Raw genomic sequence first — 18,870 nt, forward strand, 5'->3', positions numbered from 1 at the left:
GTTCTCACACACTCCCCGAGGGGTGGGCCTCATGGGAACCCCCAGCCGGCATTCAACGGGGGTGCACCGGACTCCCCTTATCCCGGGAGTCAAGAGCCAGACTCACGCCCCCTTGGCTCGTAGGCCCTGGAGCAAAGCTCTAGCCCTCTCAGACCCATGGACATTCTAGTTTCTGCCTCTGAAATAGGGTGATGATAGGGCCTTGCTCCCCCGAGACAGAAAAGGGATGTCCATTCAGTTGGTTTGAGTGAGCCCCGCATGTTCGAGGCCCCGGGGTTACAGCCCTGAACAGATGACAGACAGTCCTGGGCTCAAGGAACTCATGTTTTAGTAGGGGAGACAGAAAACAAACAAGTGACTAAATAAACAAGCTGCTTTCCTACAGTGACGTGCCAAGATGGAATTAAAGACAGCATGTGCTCCGGAGCGCATGGGGTGGGGCGCCCTCTGATAAGGCTGGGAGAGCCGAGCCCAGAGCCGGTTCCAGGGGAGGCCTGGAGGAAGCGAGACCTCCAGCCTCGGGAGCCAGCAGCAAGTGCAGAGGCTCCGAGGCTGGAGTGAGCTTGGCCTCCTGCCGAGAGGGTTGATGAGGGTCCGTGTCCTGCAGTGCTCAAGTCAGTGGCGAGGAGGAATCAGACCCTGGTTGAGCCCCAGGGCAGGCATGGAGGCATTTTAAGTGGAGGAGCCTTGAGGGCTGCTTTTCTTTGACACTGATTCCCCCCATCCTGGTGGAGAATGGGCTTAGCCAAGTCAGAAGAGGAAAGAAACAAGAGCTGGGAGCCAGGGAAAGGCCCAAGGCAAGAGGGATGACGCTGAGCCGGCCCAGAGGGGTGGAGGCCTCGGGCAAGGTTGGGTCGAAGAATGTGTGACGGCTGGGCGTCTAGGCCTGTGCCAGGCACACCTGAACGCTGGTGAGAGTGAGTTCCTGGGGGTTTTTTAAAGGAGATGTTGGACCGGGTGGCGGGACTAGGGATCAAACGGGCGACGGTTCTTCTGTCGTGATGCGGACCCGCCCCCACTCAACCACATTTAGCTAAGGGGAAAAAATTACATGCAGACCATGCTCCTTTTTGTGGGAAGAAGGGTGGAATTGAGCATGGTCTTCATTCTTGTTTGTATTTGCCTACAGAAACTCTGGGAGGATTTACAATAAAGCCATCAAAGCCTAGGTCTCTAGGTGGGTGTAGGGGTGAAATGGGGCAGATAGAGACTATTAGTAGAGAGAAGGGAGACAGGTGTCTTACATTTCTTTAAAACTTTTTATTTTCAAATAATTTCAACCTGACAGAAAAGTTGCAAGGAAAGTACAATGAACTGAAATCTTTCCATCAGATTCTTCAAAATAACATCAAGTTTGTCTTTTCTCTCTCTGTATACACACGTACACATTCCCACTTCTTTTTTTTTAACCATTTGAGAGGAAGCAGTAGATATGATGCCCTTTTACCACTAACTATTTAAGTGGATATTTCTTAAGGACAGGAACATTCTTTCCTATGACCACAGTTTAATGATCAAAATTGGGCAACTTAGCATTGGTGCAACGCTATTATTCAATCCACAGTCACAATCAAGCTTCCCCAAGTCCCAGTGATGTTCACCATAGCACTTTAGTGGGTGGGGGTGGGGAGCGAGCCAGATCACGCCTTAAGTTTCCTTGTCCCGTCTCTTTGGTCTCTTTTATTCTGGAACAACTCCTTCCTTGGTCTTTTGTGACTGACATTTTTGAAGAGTTCGGGTCAGGTCTTTCATGGAATGTCCCCCAGTTTGGACTTTCCTGACGCTTCCCTGTGGTTAAAATCGGCTGTGTGCTGTAGGCAGAACCACAGCGGTCGGGCTGTGCCCTTCCCAGGGCAAGTTATCACGCAGCACATGACGTCAGCCTGTCCCATTCCTGGTGATGTCCCCTTTGACCGCTTGGTTAAGGTGGATAAAGTTCCTCTTTCTCCCTTTTTGTATTTAATCTGTATCTTGCGGGGAGACATTCCAGGACCATGTGAATATCCTGTTACTCCTCAAGCTTCCTCCCACGAGGTTTAGCCCTCACTGGTGATTTCTGCCTAAATCAATTATTACTATGGTGGTTGCCAAATGGTGACTTTTCTAGTTCCATCATTCCTTCTATTTTTACTGGTTGGCTTTCTACTGTAGGGAAGAACTGCCCTCCTCTGGGCAGGAGCTCAGAGCTGTGGGTTGGGAGAGCTTGGGTGGGGAACAGCAGGGGCTGGCCAGGCCCCGAGATCCTCCCCTGGGTTTTTCTTTAAAACGAGTCCAGGAAATAAACTGGCTGTAAAGCTGAACTCCGTGTGAGTGTCCAGGCAGGCAGGTCTGGGGCCAGGGCCACCTCTGGGCACATCTGGGCCCCATTAGTGGTCCAGTGGCTTACTCATGGATGTCCCTCGAGCTGGGATGGGGCCGTGCTCTGGTGAACAGAGATCTGGGTCCTTGCTGTTTTGCTTTCAAATGGTCAATTGCACAAATATTATGGGGACTTATTCTTTCATTAAAAAAAGTGAAAAGAGTAGATATGAGGCTCAAGGGATGTGTGATTCACACACCCTACCCTGATGCCCTTACTGTCTCCATCGTGACTCTGTGAAGTGCCTAGTTGACATCTTTCTAGGTTAAACAAATAAACACATATATTCACATGTACATATGGCTCCAATCTCACTCCCAGGAAAAGCCAAAGCCCTCGCCTTGGCCCACAAGTGGGGACTGCACCATCTAGACCCCTCCCCTCCCCCCCACCCCCTCCTTCTAGCCATGAGGGACCCTCTGCCACCCCAGGGCCTTTGCACTTGCTGTTCCTCTGCCAGGAGGACTCAGCCCCCAGAGAAGCCACATAGCTGGTCTCCCCCACCCCCCGCCCCTCCTTACATTCCAGCCCCCACCCCCGCCCTGTTTTCTTATTTTTCTCCATAGCACTTGTCGCCATCCGACAATCCATATATTTCTCTAGTCACAGTTTCTCCTTTGACTGTCTTCCCCACCAGAATATTTGCTCCATGCAAGTGGAAACGGTGTCTGCTTTGTTCATTGTCCAGTCCTCTGGTGTTTATGTCTCTCTTACGGGAGGAGCACGCCCAGTGGAACCGTGCTGAGTGAATGATGAACATGTGTGTGTCCCCAGGAAATACATCATTACCACCATCCTTATGGGGCACTTCTATGACCCTGTGCCGAGTACCTCGCATAGAATGAATCCTTAAACCTTCACAACGGATTTGCGAAAAAGGAAACCAAGACTCAGAGAGGTTAAGTAACTTGTCCAGGGTCACACAGCAAGCAAATGGCAGAGCTTGGATTGACACCCTGATTCTTTTTCTTTTTAAAACAGTTTTTTTTTTTTTTAAACATCGATTTGTATGTGTTTGTTTGTTTTGCTGCGCTGGGTCTTAGACGTGGCACACAGGGTCGTCCACCTTCGTTGTGGCATGTGGAATCTCAGTTGTGGCCTGCAGGATCTTCAGGTACTGTGTGTTAGCTCCAGTTCCCCGACCGAGGATTGAACCCACGCCCCCTGTGTTGAGAGCTCGGAGTCTTACTCATTAGACCACCAGGGAAATCCCAAACGCTGAGTTCTTTTATTATCATGGTCATTTTGTTCCTTCTTCCTTTGGGTGGGTGTAATTAAAACTTTTCAAATGGAAGCGGAACATCATGTGGGTCTCTGCTTACTACACTTGCCTGTCTAGACTGTCTCGAATAGAGGGTCCCATTCTGTGCTTTAACTGGTCTTCTATTAATAGAAACCTCAACATCCTTCTCCAGCCAGGTAGATATTCAAAGGTGTGTGTAGATGGAGGGGGTGGGCGGGTTAGGACCAGGAAAAGAGTTCCGTCTCCACGTGGCCCTGTGAGGTGGCGTGTGCTGTGTGGTCCCTGAGGACCAGGAAAATTTCCAGACTAGAAGCTCCTGAGGGCAGGACCACCCACTTGGCAAGAGGTTATTTGGCCCAACCTCCTTCAGTACCCTGGGCCTGAGGCCCACTCTGGGTGCCCACAGCCGGGAGATACATTAGCTTCCTGTGGCTGGCATACTGTTCCCAGGCGGCCCAGTGGTAAAGAATCCCCCTGCCAGTGCAGGAGACACAGGAGAGGTGGGTTTGATCCCTGGGTGGGGAAGATCCCCTGGAGGAGGAAATGGCAACCCACTCCAATATTCTTGCCTGGGAAAGCCCATGGACAGAGGAGCCTGGTGGACTGCAGGGCCCATGGGGTCGCAAAGAGTCAGACACACCTGAGTGACTGCCTGCCTGGTTGCCATAAAAAATCACCACAAATCGGGTGGCTTCAAAAGAACAGAAATTTGGGACTTCCTTGGTGGTCCAGCGGTTAAGACTCTGCGCTTCCTGGCTGGGAAATTAAGAGCCCACACGCTGTGTGGGATGGCTGGCGCCCAGGGGGAACCCAGAAGTTTATTCTGCCACAGTTCTGGAAGACAGAAGGGCAAAGTCACGCATCACCTGGGCCATGATACCTCCAAAGGCGCTTGCTATTTAGTCACTAAGTCAAGTCTGACTCTTTGCGACCCCGTGGACTGCAGCCCAGCAGGCTCCTCTGTCCATGACATTTCCCAGGCAAGAATACTGGAGTGGGTTGCCACTTTCTCCTCCAGGGGATCTTCCTGACCCAGGGATGGAACCTGGGTCTTCTGCATTGACAGGTGGGTTCTTTATCACTGAGCCACCTGGGAAGCCCAAAGGCTCTAGAGGGAGTACATCCTTCCTTGCCTCTTCCAGCTTCTGGAGGAGGCTCCTCGGCTCCCTGCAAGGCTATGATCTCCGCCTCCTTCTTCACGTGGACTTCTGTGCCTTTATTCCTTTGACTGTGTGCCGCTCTCCTTCTTCTGAGGACATCAGTCACCGGAGGTAAAGCCTACCCTAACCCCATACGACATCATCTTAGTTTCATTACATCCACTTAAAACTAGAGATCTCTTCAAGAAAATTAGAGATACCAAGGGAACATTTCAGGCAAAGATGGGTTCGATAAAGGACAGATATGGTAGGGACCTAACAGAAGCAGAAGATATTAAGAAGAGGTGGCAAGAATACACAGAAGAACTGTACAAAAAAGATCTTCACGACCCAGATAATCACGATGGTGTGATCACTCACCTAGAGCCAGACATCCTGGAATGTGAAGTCAAGTGGGCCTTAGGAAGCATCACTACCAACAAAGCTCGTGGAGGTGATGGAATTCCAGTTGAGCTATTTCTTTCTTTTTTTTTTTTAGGTGAGCTATTTCAAATCCTGAAAGATGATGCGGTGAAATCACTGCACTCAATATGCCAGCAAATTTGGAAAACTCAGCAGTGGCCACGGGACTGGAAAAGGTCAGTTTTCATTCCAATCCCAAAGAAAGGCAATGCCAGAGAATGCTCAAACTACCGCACAATTGCACTCATCTCACACGCTAGTAATGTTCAAAATTCTCCAAGCCAGGCTTCAGCAATACGTGAACCATGAACTTCCAGATGTTCAAGCTGGTTTTAGAAAAGGCAGAGGAACCAGAGATCAAAGTGCCAACATCTGCTGGATCATCGAAAAAGCAAGAGAGTTCCAGAAAAACATCTATTTCTGCTTATTGACTATGCCAAAGCCTTTGACTGTGTGGATCACAATAAACTGTGGAAAATACTGAAAGAGATGGGAATACCAGACCACCTGACCTGCCTCTTGAGAAACCTGTATGCAGGTCAGGAAGCAACAGTTAGAACTGGACATGGAACAACAGACTGGTTCCAAATAGGAAAAGGAGTATGTCAAGGCTGTATATTGTCACCCTGCTATTTAACTTATATGCAGAGTACATCCTGAGAAACGCTGGCTGAAGAAGCACAAGCTGGAATCAAGATTGCCGGGAGAAATATCAATAACCTCAGATATGCAGATGACACCACCCTTATGGCAGAAAGTGAAGAGGAACTAAAGAGCCTCTTGATGAAAGTGAAAGAGGAGAGTGAAAAAGTTGGCTTAAAGCTCAACATTCAGAAAACTAAGATCATGGCATCAGTCCCATCACTTCATGGGAAATAGATGGGGAAACAATGGAAACAGTAAGACTTTATTTTTTGGGCCAAAATCACTGCAGATGGTGATTGCAGCCATGAAATTAAAAGACGCTTACTCCTTGGAAGGAAAGTTATGACAACCTAGACAGCATATTAAAAAGCAGAGACATTACTTTGCCAACAAAGGTCCATCTAGTCAAGGCTATGGTTTTTCCAGTAGTCATGTATGGATTGTGAGAGTTGGACTGTGAAGAAAGCTGAGCGCTGAAGAATTGATGCTTTTGAACCTGTGGTGTTGGAGAAGACTCTTGAGAGTCCCTTGGACTGCAAGGAGATCCAACCAGTCCATCCTAAAGGAGATCAGTCCTGGGTGTTCATTGGAAGGACTGATGCTGAAGCTGAAACTCCAATACTTTGGCCACCTCATGCGAAGAGTTGACTCATTGGAAAAGACCCTGATGCTGGGAGGGATTGGGGGCAGGAGGAGAAGGGGACGACAGAGGATGAGATGACTGGATTGCATCACCGACTCGATGGACATGAGTTTGAGTAAACTCCGGGAGTTGGTGATGGACAGGGAGGCCTGGCGTGCTGCGATTCATGGGGTCACAAAGAGTAGGACACGACTGAGCGACTGAACTGAACTGAATAAAGAAGTGAAAGTGAAAGTGTTAGTCACTCAGCGGTGTTCAATCCTGTGGCCCCATGGGCTGCAGCCGGCCAGGCTCGTCTGTCTGTGGGATTTCCCAGGCGAGAGTACTGGAGTGGGTTGCCACTCCCTTTTCCAGGGACCGAACCTGGGTCTCCTGCATTGCAGACAGTCTTTGCCATCTGAGCCACTAGGAGAGTCTTATTTCCAAATAAGGTCATATTTATACGTCTGGGGGGTGGGACTTAAACATCTCTTTTTTTTTTGGTGGAGAGGGGATACAATTTAACTCCCGACAGGTGATTACAGCCAAGGGTGTGGCGAGTTTTTCTCAGGGCCTGGAATGAATCTGGGAACTTTTTATTCTTTTTATTATTCAACCAACGAACTCTGAGGGGGAGTTGGGAAACTGGCCTGGAGGAGGGGGACCCTAGAGAAGAGATTTGGGGAGCTGGATTTTTGTCTCTGTGGTTCTTGGGAAATAGAAGTCTTTAGACAAAAACTCTGCCCTTCCTTGGTCTCAGACATGTGAGAGGGACTAGACGCCAGGAGGGTGGGGTCTGCGGGGATTAGGGCCAGGGCCAGGTAGGAGGGAATTTTGGACTTATCCTGAGGGCAGTCAGGAGGGCATGGGAGGGTCTGAGTAGGGGAGAAACATGAGTGGATATATTCTTTGGGAAGATCCCATGGGAAGTTAAAGCTAGCAGCACAGACCCCCTGGAGGGGGTAGTAGATGAGACCAAGGAAAGGGTGCATTGGAGAAACATTTAGGAATGGGTAGGGGACAAGAACAAAGCCTTGTCTAGATTTTTCAGCAACTGAGGGAAATAAAGACTCAGTGAGGCGAAGAGCAGTCAGGCAAATAACAACAACAACAACGATAATAATAAGCCCAGTAAACATCTCATGATGGTTCACTATCTGTTTTGCACAGGTTACCTGGTTTCATCTGCACAACCCTAGGCCATACAGGTATAAGGTTCTAGAGCCAGACTCCCTGGGTTCACATGTCTCCTCCATGGCCTGCCTGTTGTGTGACCTAGAGCATATTGCTCAACCTCTCTGTGTCCATTTCCTCATCTGAAGAACAGCCCCTCCTTCTGGGGGTTGTTGAACAGATTAAATGAATGAATACTTATAAATTGCTTGGCCTGGGGCCTGGCACAGAGAAAGGCCTCTGTAAACACTGGCTATTATTATGCCCATTTTACAGATAGAGCAACTGAGGCTCCAAAAGAGTATTTTCCAAAGGTCACATAGAGGATCATCCTAATAAAGCTGGATCTTCTGTATCTCCTGGCCCTCACCGAAGTCCGAGGCCTGACTCCCAGGGTCTGGCATCCTGTGTCGCCTGGAGCCTGGAGTGGCCAGGAGGCAGTGTCCAGCGGAGCTGAAGACCCTCTGTGAAGTTTTGTGTCCCCTACCCCGCTGTGGGATAGTCTGCAAGGGCCTCAGGTGAGCCACAAGGGAAGCGGTGAGGGCAACAGGTGCTGTCAAATCTGACTCTATTCAGCTGGTGCTATGGCCTGAAATGGGCTTCCCAGGTGACTCAGTGGTATAGAACCTGCCTGCCAATGCAGGAGACGCAGGAGACTGGGTTCAATCCCTGGGTCAGGAAGATCCCCCCAAAGAGGAAATGGCAACCCACTCTTGTATTCTTGCCTGGAAAATCCCATGGACAGACGAACCTGGTGGGCTAACGTACGTGGGGTTGCAGAGTTACCACAACGGCCGAGCACACACAGGCACATGGCCTGAAATAAACATTTTAGCGGTGCTGAAAGGTAACAGCAGGGAGAAAGGAGCGCCATGTATCACCTAAGGGGGATGCTTGGGGCGGGAATCCCCCAAGGAAACCCATTTTTACCTTGGGGAAATGACCTGGGGCTGGGCAGGGGGTTTCCTAAGAAGCTCAGTCCTTGCCCTGTGGGTCTGAGTGCCAACGATGCCTCGCTCTGTGATCCTAGATGAGTCCCTGCCCTTCTGAACTCCCTCTTTGCACATCAGCAAAACGTGTTCAACTCCTGGCCCAATCATAAAATAAAAAGGACAGAAACACACTCCACCTGCACGTTTCAAAAGAGCGGTACACCGTGAAGAACCCCAGTGGCCAGCACAAGGTGTCCATGTGGTATCCTTAGAACTTTGCAGTGATTTTATAAATGTCCATGCAATCATTAAACTATGTATTATGCAGGTAGGGCTTCCCGAGCCGCTCAGAAGGTATAGAATCTGCCTGAAATGCAGGAGACCTGGGTTCTATCCCTGGGTCGGGAAGCTCCCCTGGAGACGAGAACCGGCTTACCCACTCCAGAGTTCTTGCCTGGAGAATCCCATGGGGTCGCAGAGTCGGATGTGACTGAAGGACTAACACCTTGTGTAGGTAGCATATGGACTGAGAAAGACAAATGTCTGACACCTGACAAGCACTTCAAATATTTCTTGAATGATGAGATGAAGAAATGCATGGGTGGTTAGTTCTCACTGAGTAACTATTGATAGGAAGGAGAGAAAGAAAAGAAAAAGAAGAATAAGACGTGTACCCATGGCCCAGAGTGATCATCTCTGCGGGTAGGTTGAGGTGCTGGAGAAGAGGAGGGCATTTTATTTTATATAATTTTTAACCTTTTCCACTGCCATGTTATCGTTGTTTCCCTGGTGAGCATCTCTCTCTCTTTTTTCAATAATTATTTATTTGGTTGTGCTGGGTCTTAGTTGCGGCATGTGGGGTCTAGTTCCCTGACCGTTGATCGAACCAGGCTTCCTGAATTGAAAACACGGAGTCTTAGCCACTGGACCACCAGGGAAGACCCCTGATTTACAATCAATCAATCAATCAAAATTTTCACAGATAAACTAGATGTTCACAAGTTGACTTGAAAAGGAGCCAATGCACAAAAATGTTCCTTCATCTTTTTCCGTCTTTGCCTTCATAGAGAAGGACGGATGTGCTCTGGGGGTCAACAGGGGAAGGACGGATGTGGTCTGGGGGTCAATGGTGGTTCTCTGAGGATGGCAGGTTTGCTGGGGTTTCAATTCCTTTCTTCATAGATCTCAAAATTTTCCATAACGAGTATGTGCTTTTCTTTCTGAACAGGAACACACACACCCACACACAGAACGGCATTCAATAGCTGGCGATGTCCCCGGGGTGAAGGAAGTCACGCTTGGTGATCCCGTTCACCTTGTCACTTACTTGAGGGCTGCAGGGTGATGCTAAGTGCCGTCACCCGTCCCGGGCACTGCCCGTGGGCTGAACTTATCCTGTGTGTCTGTGGGCAGCCTGTCCTCCAGCCCCAGTGGGGCCGTTGTTCCCCGAAAGCGTGGATGGTTACCCTGCATGTCTGTTTACCGGCCGTGAGTTGGTCAATCCTTTGATGAGAGAGGCCGAACCTGGGCTCAGGAAGAGTGCAGGGGACTTTCCCAAAGACATACAGCTGTGAGATCTCTGGTGGCACCAGGATTTTCTTTTTGCCACGGCTTTATAGAGCTGCAACTCACCATGCAATTCATCCACCAAGGGGTACAATTCGGTGGTTTTTAGTACATGCACCAAGTTGTGCAACCAAACCCACCCTCTAATTCCAGAACATTTCATCACCGGAAAAAGAAACAGCCACTCCCCATTTCTCCCTCCCCCGGCCTCTGGAGACCCCTAATCTGTTTTCTGTCTCTATGGCCTATTCTCGACACATACAGATGGATCATACAAATCAGCATGTGTCCTTTCATGACTGGCTTTTTTCACTTAGCAGACCGTTTTTGAGGTTGATCCATGCTGTAGCGTGTCAGCATTTCATTCTTTTCATGGCCCAGTAATACCCCACTTGAGAAACATGAGTTTGAGCAAGCTCCGGGAGTTGGTGACGGACAGGGAAGCCTGGCGTGCTGCAGTCCATGGGGTCGCAAAGAGTTGGACACGACTGAGCGACTGAACTGAACTGAAGATTCCACTGATGGATATACCACATATTGTTTACCATTCATCTGCTGGATATGGGTTGTCTCCACTTTGGGGCTCTAATGAAGAGGGCTGCTATGAACACTCCCCAGCAGGTCTTGTGTGGACCACAGCAATCCACGGGAGAGTTCAAGTGGCACCACATCCTCGCCAGCGTTTCGTTATCACTGGTTTCTGTTTGGTATTTTGGCTTCCTCAGGGGCTAAGTGTAAAGAATCCGCCTGCAATGCAGGAGTCGCGGGAGATGCAGTTTCAATGCCTGGGTGGGGAAGATCCCCTGGAGGAGGGCATGGCAACCCACTCTAGTATTCTTGCCTGGAGAATCCCATGGACAGAGGGACAGAGGAGCTTTGCAGGCTACAGTCCATAGGGCTGCAAAGAGTCAGAGATGACCGAAATGATTGAGCACACATGCATTTGTTATTTTTGCCACTTCAGCGCATAAATACGCATATGTATATGCAACTGATATGTAATAAGCTGCCAAATATAAAGTATACCTTTTGATAAGCTAATCTCGTGGGAAGTAAAGGGGTTTGGGTTCTTGTGGTAATTCTGCTTAGGCAGCAGGATTTGAACCGAGGTCAGCCCTGCCCCAAGGCCAGGGTGATTTCTGCTGGTCGGGCCCACCACCTTGGGACGCAGAGGCCGAGGTGTCCCCAGTGGGCCTCAGCTCTGACTCTGCCATCCGGGTCTCTTTTCTCAGCAGAGGACAGGTCCGCAGACGGTCTGGAACTCGGTCCTGCCTGCACAGAGCACCTACTGCGTACCAGGCCTCGGCCCAGGCTCTCCCGCTGCAGGGGCAGAGAGGCTGCCTTCTGTTCTCAGGGAGCTGACATCTAAGGGAGGGGAGTGCAAGGCTGCAGCGTGCCATGAGACAGCAAGAGGGTGCCAGCTTAGGGGTAGGGGTATCTGGGGAGGTGTCTCAAGATGGCAAAGAAGAGTGAGTCTGGCAAACAGAACTTGAGTGGGAAGAGGAAGTTGCAGCGGGAGGAACTGCCAGTGCAAAGGCCCTGGGGTCAGAACGTGCTTGGTGTGTTCATGATGTGGTTCAGTGTGGTTGGAGGGGAGAGAGATGCCAGAAGGCGTGAGAGGCGGGCGGGGACCGACCCCGCAGGGCATTGTGGGCCAGGTGTTTGGATCTTATCCTAAGCCATGGGAAGCTGCCAGGGGATTTTATGCGGAGGAGAGACTTCCCCTTGGCTGTGTGTGGGAACTAGATCGAGGGGCCTGAAAGGAAGCGGGAGACAGAAGAGGAGGCACCTGCAGGCAGCCGCTTCCGCCTGGAGAGTCAGCTGAGGAAAAACGGGTGGGAGGTGCGTTTACGCGTGGGCTGGACCAGGCGGGGTCGGAGAGCGACCGAAAGAGGGGACAAGGCGGAAGAAGGATTCTGGCACGACTGGCTGGAAGAGAGGGCCGGTGGAGAGAAGATGGAGGAATTCTTTAGAGCTCTCTTCTTGTTGGTGCCTCCCCCAGCCATCGCTGCCGGAGCGCCCCCCGACCTGCCCCACCCCCGTGTTCCTCCCGCCCGAGGCCTGACCTCGATGGTTCCCACGAGCAACCGAGTGGACAGCCCCCTGCGCGCTATGGACCTTCCCACCCAGCCCCGCAACTGCCTCCCCGGGGACCCTCCCCTCGCCTCAGTGAGTTTCCCCCACCAGCCACCAGCTCCGAGAGGGCGGGCTAGCACCCGGTTCCGGGCCCAGCACAGAGCAGGCTCTCAGTAAAGAGGCGGCGAATTAATTAAAGAAGGCTGTGATGACCTTGGTGGAGACTGTGGTACTAGGGAGCCACAGAGGAGTTTGGAGGAAGGGAGGGTGAGGTCTCTCCCTCTCCCCCTCCTCACCCAGGCCTGAGGAAGGGCAGAGGCTCTGGGGGATCTTCACTGAGGTGGAGCAACTGCTTCTAAAGCCCTTCCGTGAAGGTTATCACAACAGCCCTTGGGAGACAAGGCTCTTCCTATCACATCCCTACTTTGCTGATGAGGAGACTTGAGTCCCAGAGGGAGGAGGCATTTGCCAACGTTGCCCCTCGGGTGATAATGGCCGAGCAAGGATTTGAACCCAGACCTGTCTGACTGTATAGGTCCTTATTTAATCTTTTTTTGTCCTCAGAAAGCTTTTTCAGGGGCTTCCCTGGTGGGTCAGTGGTAAAGAAACCATTTGCCAATGCTGGAGACACAGGTTCAATTCATGGTCCAGGAAGACCCCACACGGCAACTAAGCCCGTGAGCCACAACTACTAAGCCTGTGCTGCAGAGCCCGGGAACTGCACCTGCTGAAGCCCGAGGGCCCTGGAGCCCGTGCTCTGCACCAAGAGAAGCCACCACAGTGAGAAGCTCCCACGGCCACAAAGACCCAGCACAGCCAAAAATAATAAATAAATAAAATTATAAAAAGCTTTATCAGAAAAATTAAAATGTAAAAGTTGGCCAAAAAAAAAAAAAAAAATTGGGGCCCCATGAGGTGAGAAAGAATTCCTCTAGGTAGAGAGGCCCTTCTAGAACATTCTGAGCATTAATACACATGTGTTAGCACCTGTGTTTGGTGGCCTCTATGGAAGAGACCTGAGGGCTGGATTGCAAACTGAACTGATACAGACATGGACAAGTCTTTGCGTGGGCATCTGTGTTAATTTCTCTTGGGTGAACTAAAAGTGTAATTGCTGGACTGAATGATGAGCATTGGCTTAACTTTTTCAGAAACTGTCAAACCATTTTCCAAAGCAGCTGCACCAATTTGCCTTCTGAGGAGCAGTGTACAAGGGTTCCAGCTCCTCCACGTCCTCACCAACACTTGACAAGGCCAGCCTTTTAGATTTTAGCCATGCTGCGGTTTACTGGTTTCTCATCGTGGTTTTAGAATGCACTGAACCTCTTTCCACACACTTATTCACAATCCCTAGATCTTAATTAGTGAAGATATACAACAGTCAAATCTTTTGTCTGTTTTAAAATTGGTTTCCTTTCTTATTGAATCTTGACAGCTCTTTATATATTCTGGATACAAGTTCTCTATCAGATACATTTGGTAGATAGACTGAAGAAAGAGTTGTAATATGTGCTGGAAGCACTGGCTGGCAGTTCTACTGCTATCATTTCATCCCTGTGGCTTAATGTGCAAGTGTTAGGATGCAAACCAGCTCTGCCACTCGCTGGCTTGGGCACGGGGCCTTGTGACCTTGGGCATGGGACTTCTGTCTGTGTCCCAGTCTCTCCATCTGTAACGTGGTTCATATGAGGGTTGAAAACTCTAAAGCAGGTAAGGTGCTCGGTATGGAGTAAAGGCTGGGGAAAAATTAGGTATTACTATTATTTTAAGCAAAGTCAGACAAGTTCGATAGAATATCAGGTTTTCGATTTGTTGTGGCTACTGGAGCTGAGGGAGCCAGTCTGGATCTGAACAAACGTGACAATGGGGTGACTCTGTCCCAGCATCACCTTGCCCCGTCTCGTGGGTCCTCTTTCTTCATCCTCACAGCAGCTCTGAGCGGTCAGAGATACTCACCACATCTGACCGAGAAGGAGCTGAGGCCAGGGTCCCTCATGGCCTCACCTGACTCCTGAGGACCGACATCAGAGCTCGGCCATGGAGTAGGTTCTGGGGGAGTCATGTCTCTGTTGTGGCCGACTGGGGGCCAAAAGGGGTGACACGCGGGGACTCAAACTATTAGTGAGAGTGGGGACTTCCCTGGCAGTCCTGTGGCTAAGACCCCCAATGCCGGGGGTGCGGGTTTGATCCCTGTTCAGGGGAGCCAAGATCCTACACGCCTTGCGGCCAAAAAACCAAAACAGAAGCAGTATTGTAATAAATTCAATAGACTTTAAAAATGTTCCATATTAAAAAAAATCTTAGAAAAAATATTAGTGAGAATGGGGATGGGGTGGAGGTTGATGATCAAAGGTGAGACAGAGCATTGTTTAAAATAAGTAAAATAGGGGACTTCCCTGGTGGCCCAGTGGTTAAGATTCTGAGCTTCCATTGCAGGGGGCGCGGGTTGAATCACTGGTTGGGAACTAAAATCCCACATGCTACACTGCACAGCAGGTAAATAAATAAAATAAAATTTAAAACCAGAATACAGAATAGAGAAAACTATAGCTGTGTCCCTGTGGTGTAGTAAAGATGAGAATTATTTTAAGAAACTCCTGTCATGCATTCACACACAAGCAAAAGCTGACAATGGCCCCGTTTGTCCTAAAGAACTAAACACTTTTCTCTCAGGTATTTTCAGTCACTCTTGCCTGACCTGCCAGTATGTGAACATGCTGTCACCGTGACACCTCGTCAGGGGTATGAACAAGGTTTGTGCTTCACTTTACTGGTTGCTTCTCAAAGTTATCATCAAACATTCACAAAAGCCTGCAGGGCAGTTGAGTGCATATCTTCCTGTGGGCTCTGTTGATTGAAAGTCTTTCACTCACTTGAAATACACACATATATTTACTATAAAGGAGTAAAACATGGTTCTATTTTAATAATTATTGTGAATGTGGCCAACTGTATTAAAAACAAGAAAGTTCAAAGAAACCAAAACGAAGCATATAAAACTGACGGTTAATACAAAATCCAAATACAATTGGATGAAGCGTCATTTTTTTTCCTTCAGCTAATGATTATAAATAATTAAACGACAGTAACAGAGCAGTCACATTAATTCTAATACTTGTACCATTATGCGGTTTGCTAGCTCTCATAACAAATCATAAAATTCATAATAAGAATTTAACCTTTGAGAATGTAATGTATTTCAGTTATTTCATTTCCTCTTTCAGGAGTCTTTTAGGAAAAAAATCTTATCGGGGCATATTTAGAAAATGAGGGAAGATTTAGGGAAAATGAGGAACCCACAAGGCCCTTTGTCCCCGCCAATCAAACTTCAAAACCGTGGACATCCTGTGAGGGCTTTAGGTACATACTTTCCATGCTATTTCCTGCCTTCAGGCTACAACGCCCTACGAGAAACGTGCTGGAGTTATTGGCTATTCATGCAACTGCTTCAGTAGCTGCAAAGGAAGGACGTTTTAAATTTGCCCAAATCATGACTCCTGGGTAAAAGCTCCATCTTGAGAACATATTACTGAAAAATGCGTCTGGGAATTCATGGCCGCGGACCCAGAAAGCCACTGTCCTTCCCATGCATCTGCTGAGAGAGGCTATCTCTGCAGCGTGGTGCCCTTGGGAAGGAGTCCCTGGGCAGCTGACGGCAGAGAGAATTGGATCTTCCCAATTTGCTCGAAGTTTAAAATGGACTATTAGTCACTGTGATAATAAAACGGACTGATAAGGGCGTCCCTGGAGGCTCAGGGGTAAAGAATCCACTTGGCACTGCAGAAGACCCGGCTTCCATTCCTGATCTGGGAAGATCCCATGTGCCGCAGGGCAGCTAAGCCCATGGACCACGACCACTGAGCCTGAGTTCTGGAGCCTGGGACCCGCAACTTCTGAAGCCAGCGCTCTGCAGGAAGAGATGCCATGGCAACTGGAGAAGGGCCGAGCAGCAGCGGAGACCCAGCACGGCCAAAAACACATAAATAACATTTAAAAACCAATGCATAAAAAAATGGACTGGCAATTTTAAATCAGCTGATAGGATTTTACATTCCCCCTCCTCTTTCAGATGCATTCTGTGGTGGTGATACTCAACTTCCAGAAAACAGAGATGTGTAACTATTAGGAATTTTCGCATTGAGCCAAAATGTATATACGGGGTTAGGAGAGGAAGGCATGCAGCTGGTGTGACCGACGGGGCTGAAAGGATAAGGGGGACAGGGCAGAAAGGGGGCCCAGGGACAGAGAGCAAAAGGGGGGGGTGGCAGAAGATGTGGCGTGAGTCGGGGGTCTGAGCAGGGCTGGGAGACAGCACAGGGTGGGCGCGAAGACCCGACAGGGTTGGGAAGGCCGGCTCAGGAGGTGACGGGGCTCCCGGAAGTAACAGCTGCTGCAGAGATGAACGTCAGGGTGGGGTTGGATAAAGGCCAAAGATGGGTGGCGAGAAGACCGGGGTGAATGTAAATCTGGGAGATAAAGTGCATCAAGATAATCTGTGGATCTGGAGACGGACTGGGAAGGAAGTAAGATGAAGGGCTTAACTGAAAAAACAAGGGCTGGGTCTCGGAAAGCGGGGCTCCGAAGAATGGGGGACTAGGAGACGTGGGGCACGGTGTGTGATAAATGGAGGGAAAGAATTAAAGAGTCAGATGGAGGGAGTGAGAGCCAGGGAGAGAAACGGGGCTGCAGAAGACTGGAGAGGGGAGGGGGAAAAGGAAACAAGACGATGAGAGCTGCTCGGAAGTGAGAGAAAGGAAGAAAGAGACGTGAACCTAAGAGAGGGGATGCAGAGAGAGACAGACCGAGACGACGTGTCCCTCGAGAGGCCGGAGCCGGAAGGAAGGATGGAGAGGCGATGGAGGCAGAGGCAAAGAGGGAGGAGGAGGAGGAAGGGAGGACAGAGGGGACACTGAGAGCTGGGCCTTTAGCCCCTTTCCTGGGAAACCACGGGAAAGGCTGCCTACAGAGAGGACGGACAGAAGTGGTGACAGATGACAGCCGAGCGGGAGCAGAGCACAGACGAGGGGGCAGTGGTCAGACAGTGGGAAACCAGATGAGGAGAGAAAGACCCTGCAAAACTGCTGAGAGACACCGGGAGGCTGAGAGGTGCTGTGGAGGGAGGAGCAGGGTGATTCAGGAACGGTTTTCTGTTAATGCCAGTTGCTCATACACAAGCGCAAGCACGGGGGTCGCTGCAGCAGCGACTCGGGCACACCAGGCAGATGGGGACGCGGCCAAGCTGGCCGGACTCGCTGGCCTGGATCCCGGAAGCCAGGACATCGGCAGGCAGGAGGGTCTTGCCGCACGGAGGAGGGTGAGAAAGGCCAGGGCGGTGAAGGTGGCCACCAGCTGCGTCTCCTCTGAGCACAGGTGTGTGTAAGGGCGGGATGGAAGAGACCGCTTCTGCAGGTGGGTGTGCGACGGTGGCGGGGACACAGACAAACAGGCCCGACACCGGCTCACGCTGGCCCAAACCGTGACCACAGCTGGAAGGAAAACGCCGATCATGGAGTGCAGCGATGGGACCCCAGGTGTACCGGGCAGGAAAGATGAGCGTGGGAGCTGAGGGATGTCGGGGGGCGGGGAGGCACTGCCTGATAAGTGGGGGAGCAGATAAATGGGTCTGAGCCCACAAGGGTCTCCTGATGGACTGACTCATGCAGAAACCTAGGAGAGGCTGGAGAGGAGCTGGGGGAGAGGGGCAGCTCTCGGAGGGCTGGGGCTGAATTCCTAAGTGATGGGAGTAAAAACCAAACCTGGTACACTGTTGCGCAAAGAGGCTGAAGAATGCCCGGGGGAATCCCGGGGAAAGCAAGGCGACTCAGATGGCGTCCCGGCCGGCATGGGAGGGAAACGTGAACTCGTGCAGTGGAGGGGATAACGACGCAGAGGAGGCTGGTGTCGTCGCAGGCAGAACAGCTGCCTCTTGGTTCCGAGATGCTTGGAGAGGAGAAACTAGGTGAGACGGACACAGTTTGAGGGGTCAGGACTGGGGGACCTCCTCATGCGAGGACCCCACTCTCCTCAGATGCAGACATGACTGAGAAACTCCAACCTCCCAGGACACCCGACCCGCCTGACAACAGAAATGCAGGCTGCTGGTGGTGGTGTGTGTGCGCGCGCCCTGGAAACAAACGTGGATATAAACCACGCGGGCAGACAGAGATTCACGGGCCACGTGTTCTGCCCTGTCTTCTGACCCTGTGCGCACCAGGCTCTGGCGGCTCAGACAAGCTCGTCCAGACGCTGCCCTCCTCTGAGACCACCTAGGTATTAGTGACTGCGTGCATCTTCACACGGAGAGGAGCCACTGGGGGATTCCCACCACTAACAGGGGCCGGGTAGACACTGTTCTGAAATCTTCCTCCCTCCGTCCCTCCTCTGCCCTGACCAGTCCCAGCCCTAGAAGATGGGTATTAAGACCTGGCTGGCCCCATGTCACATCAATGGACCACATCATTACGGGTGTAAGGGACCCTAGCTCAAATCCCACCTTGGCCACCAACCTGCTGGGGGACATGAGGGGGGCCTCTTAACCTCTCTGAGCCTCAATTTCCTCAGCTAGAAAAGGAGAATTATGTAAATTCCTGGACTGGCCAGAGGGGTTGGAAGGAATGGGAAAAAAATAATGCATGAGAGACACCTCTAGTAAATGATCAAAAAAAAAAAAAGCTGGCTAAGCATGCTCCTGC

The sequence above is a fragment of the Cervus canadensis genome, chromosome 10 (assembly GCF_019320065.1).
Source record: "Cervus canadensis isolate Bull #8, Minnesota chromosome 10, ASM1932006v1, whole genome shotgun sequence".
NCBI classification, from domain to species: Eukaryota; Metazoa; Chordata; class Mammalia; order Artiodactyla; family Cervidae; genus Cervus; species Cervus canadensis.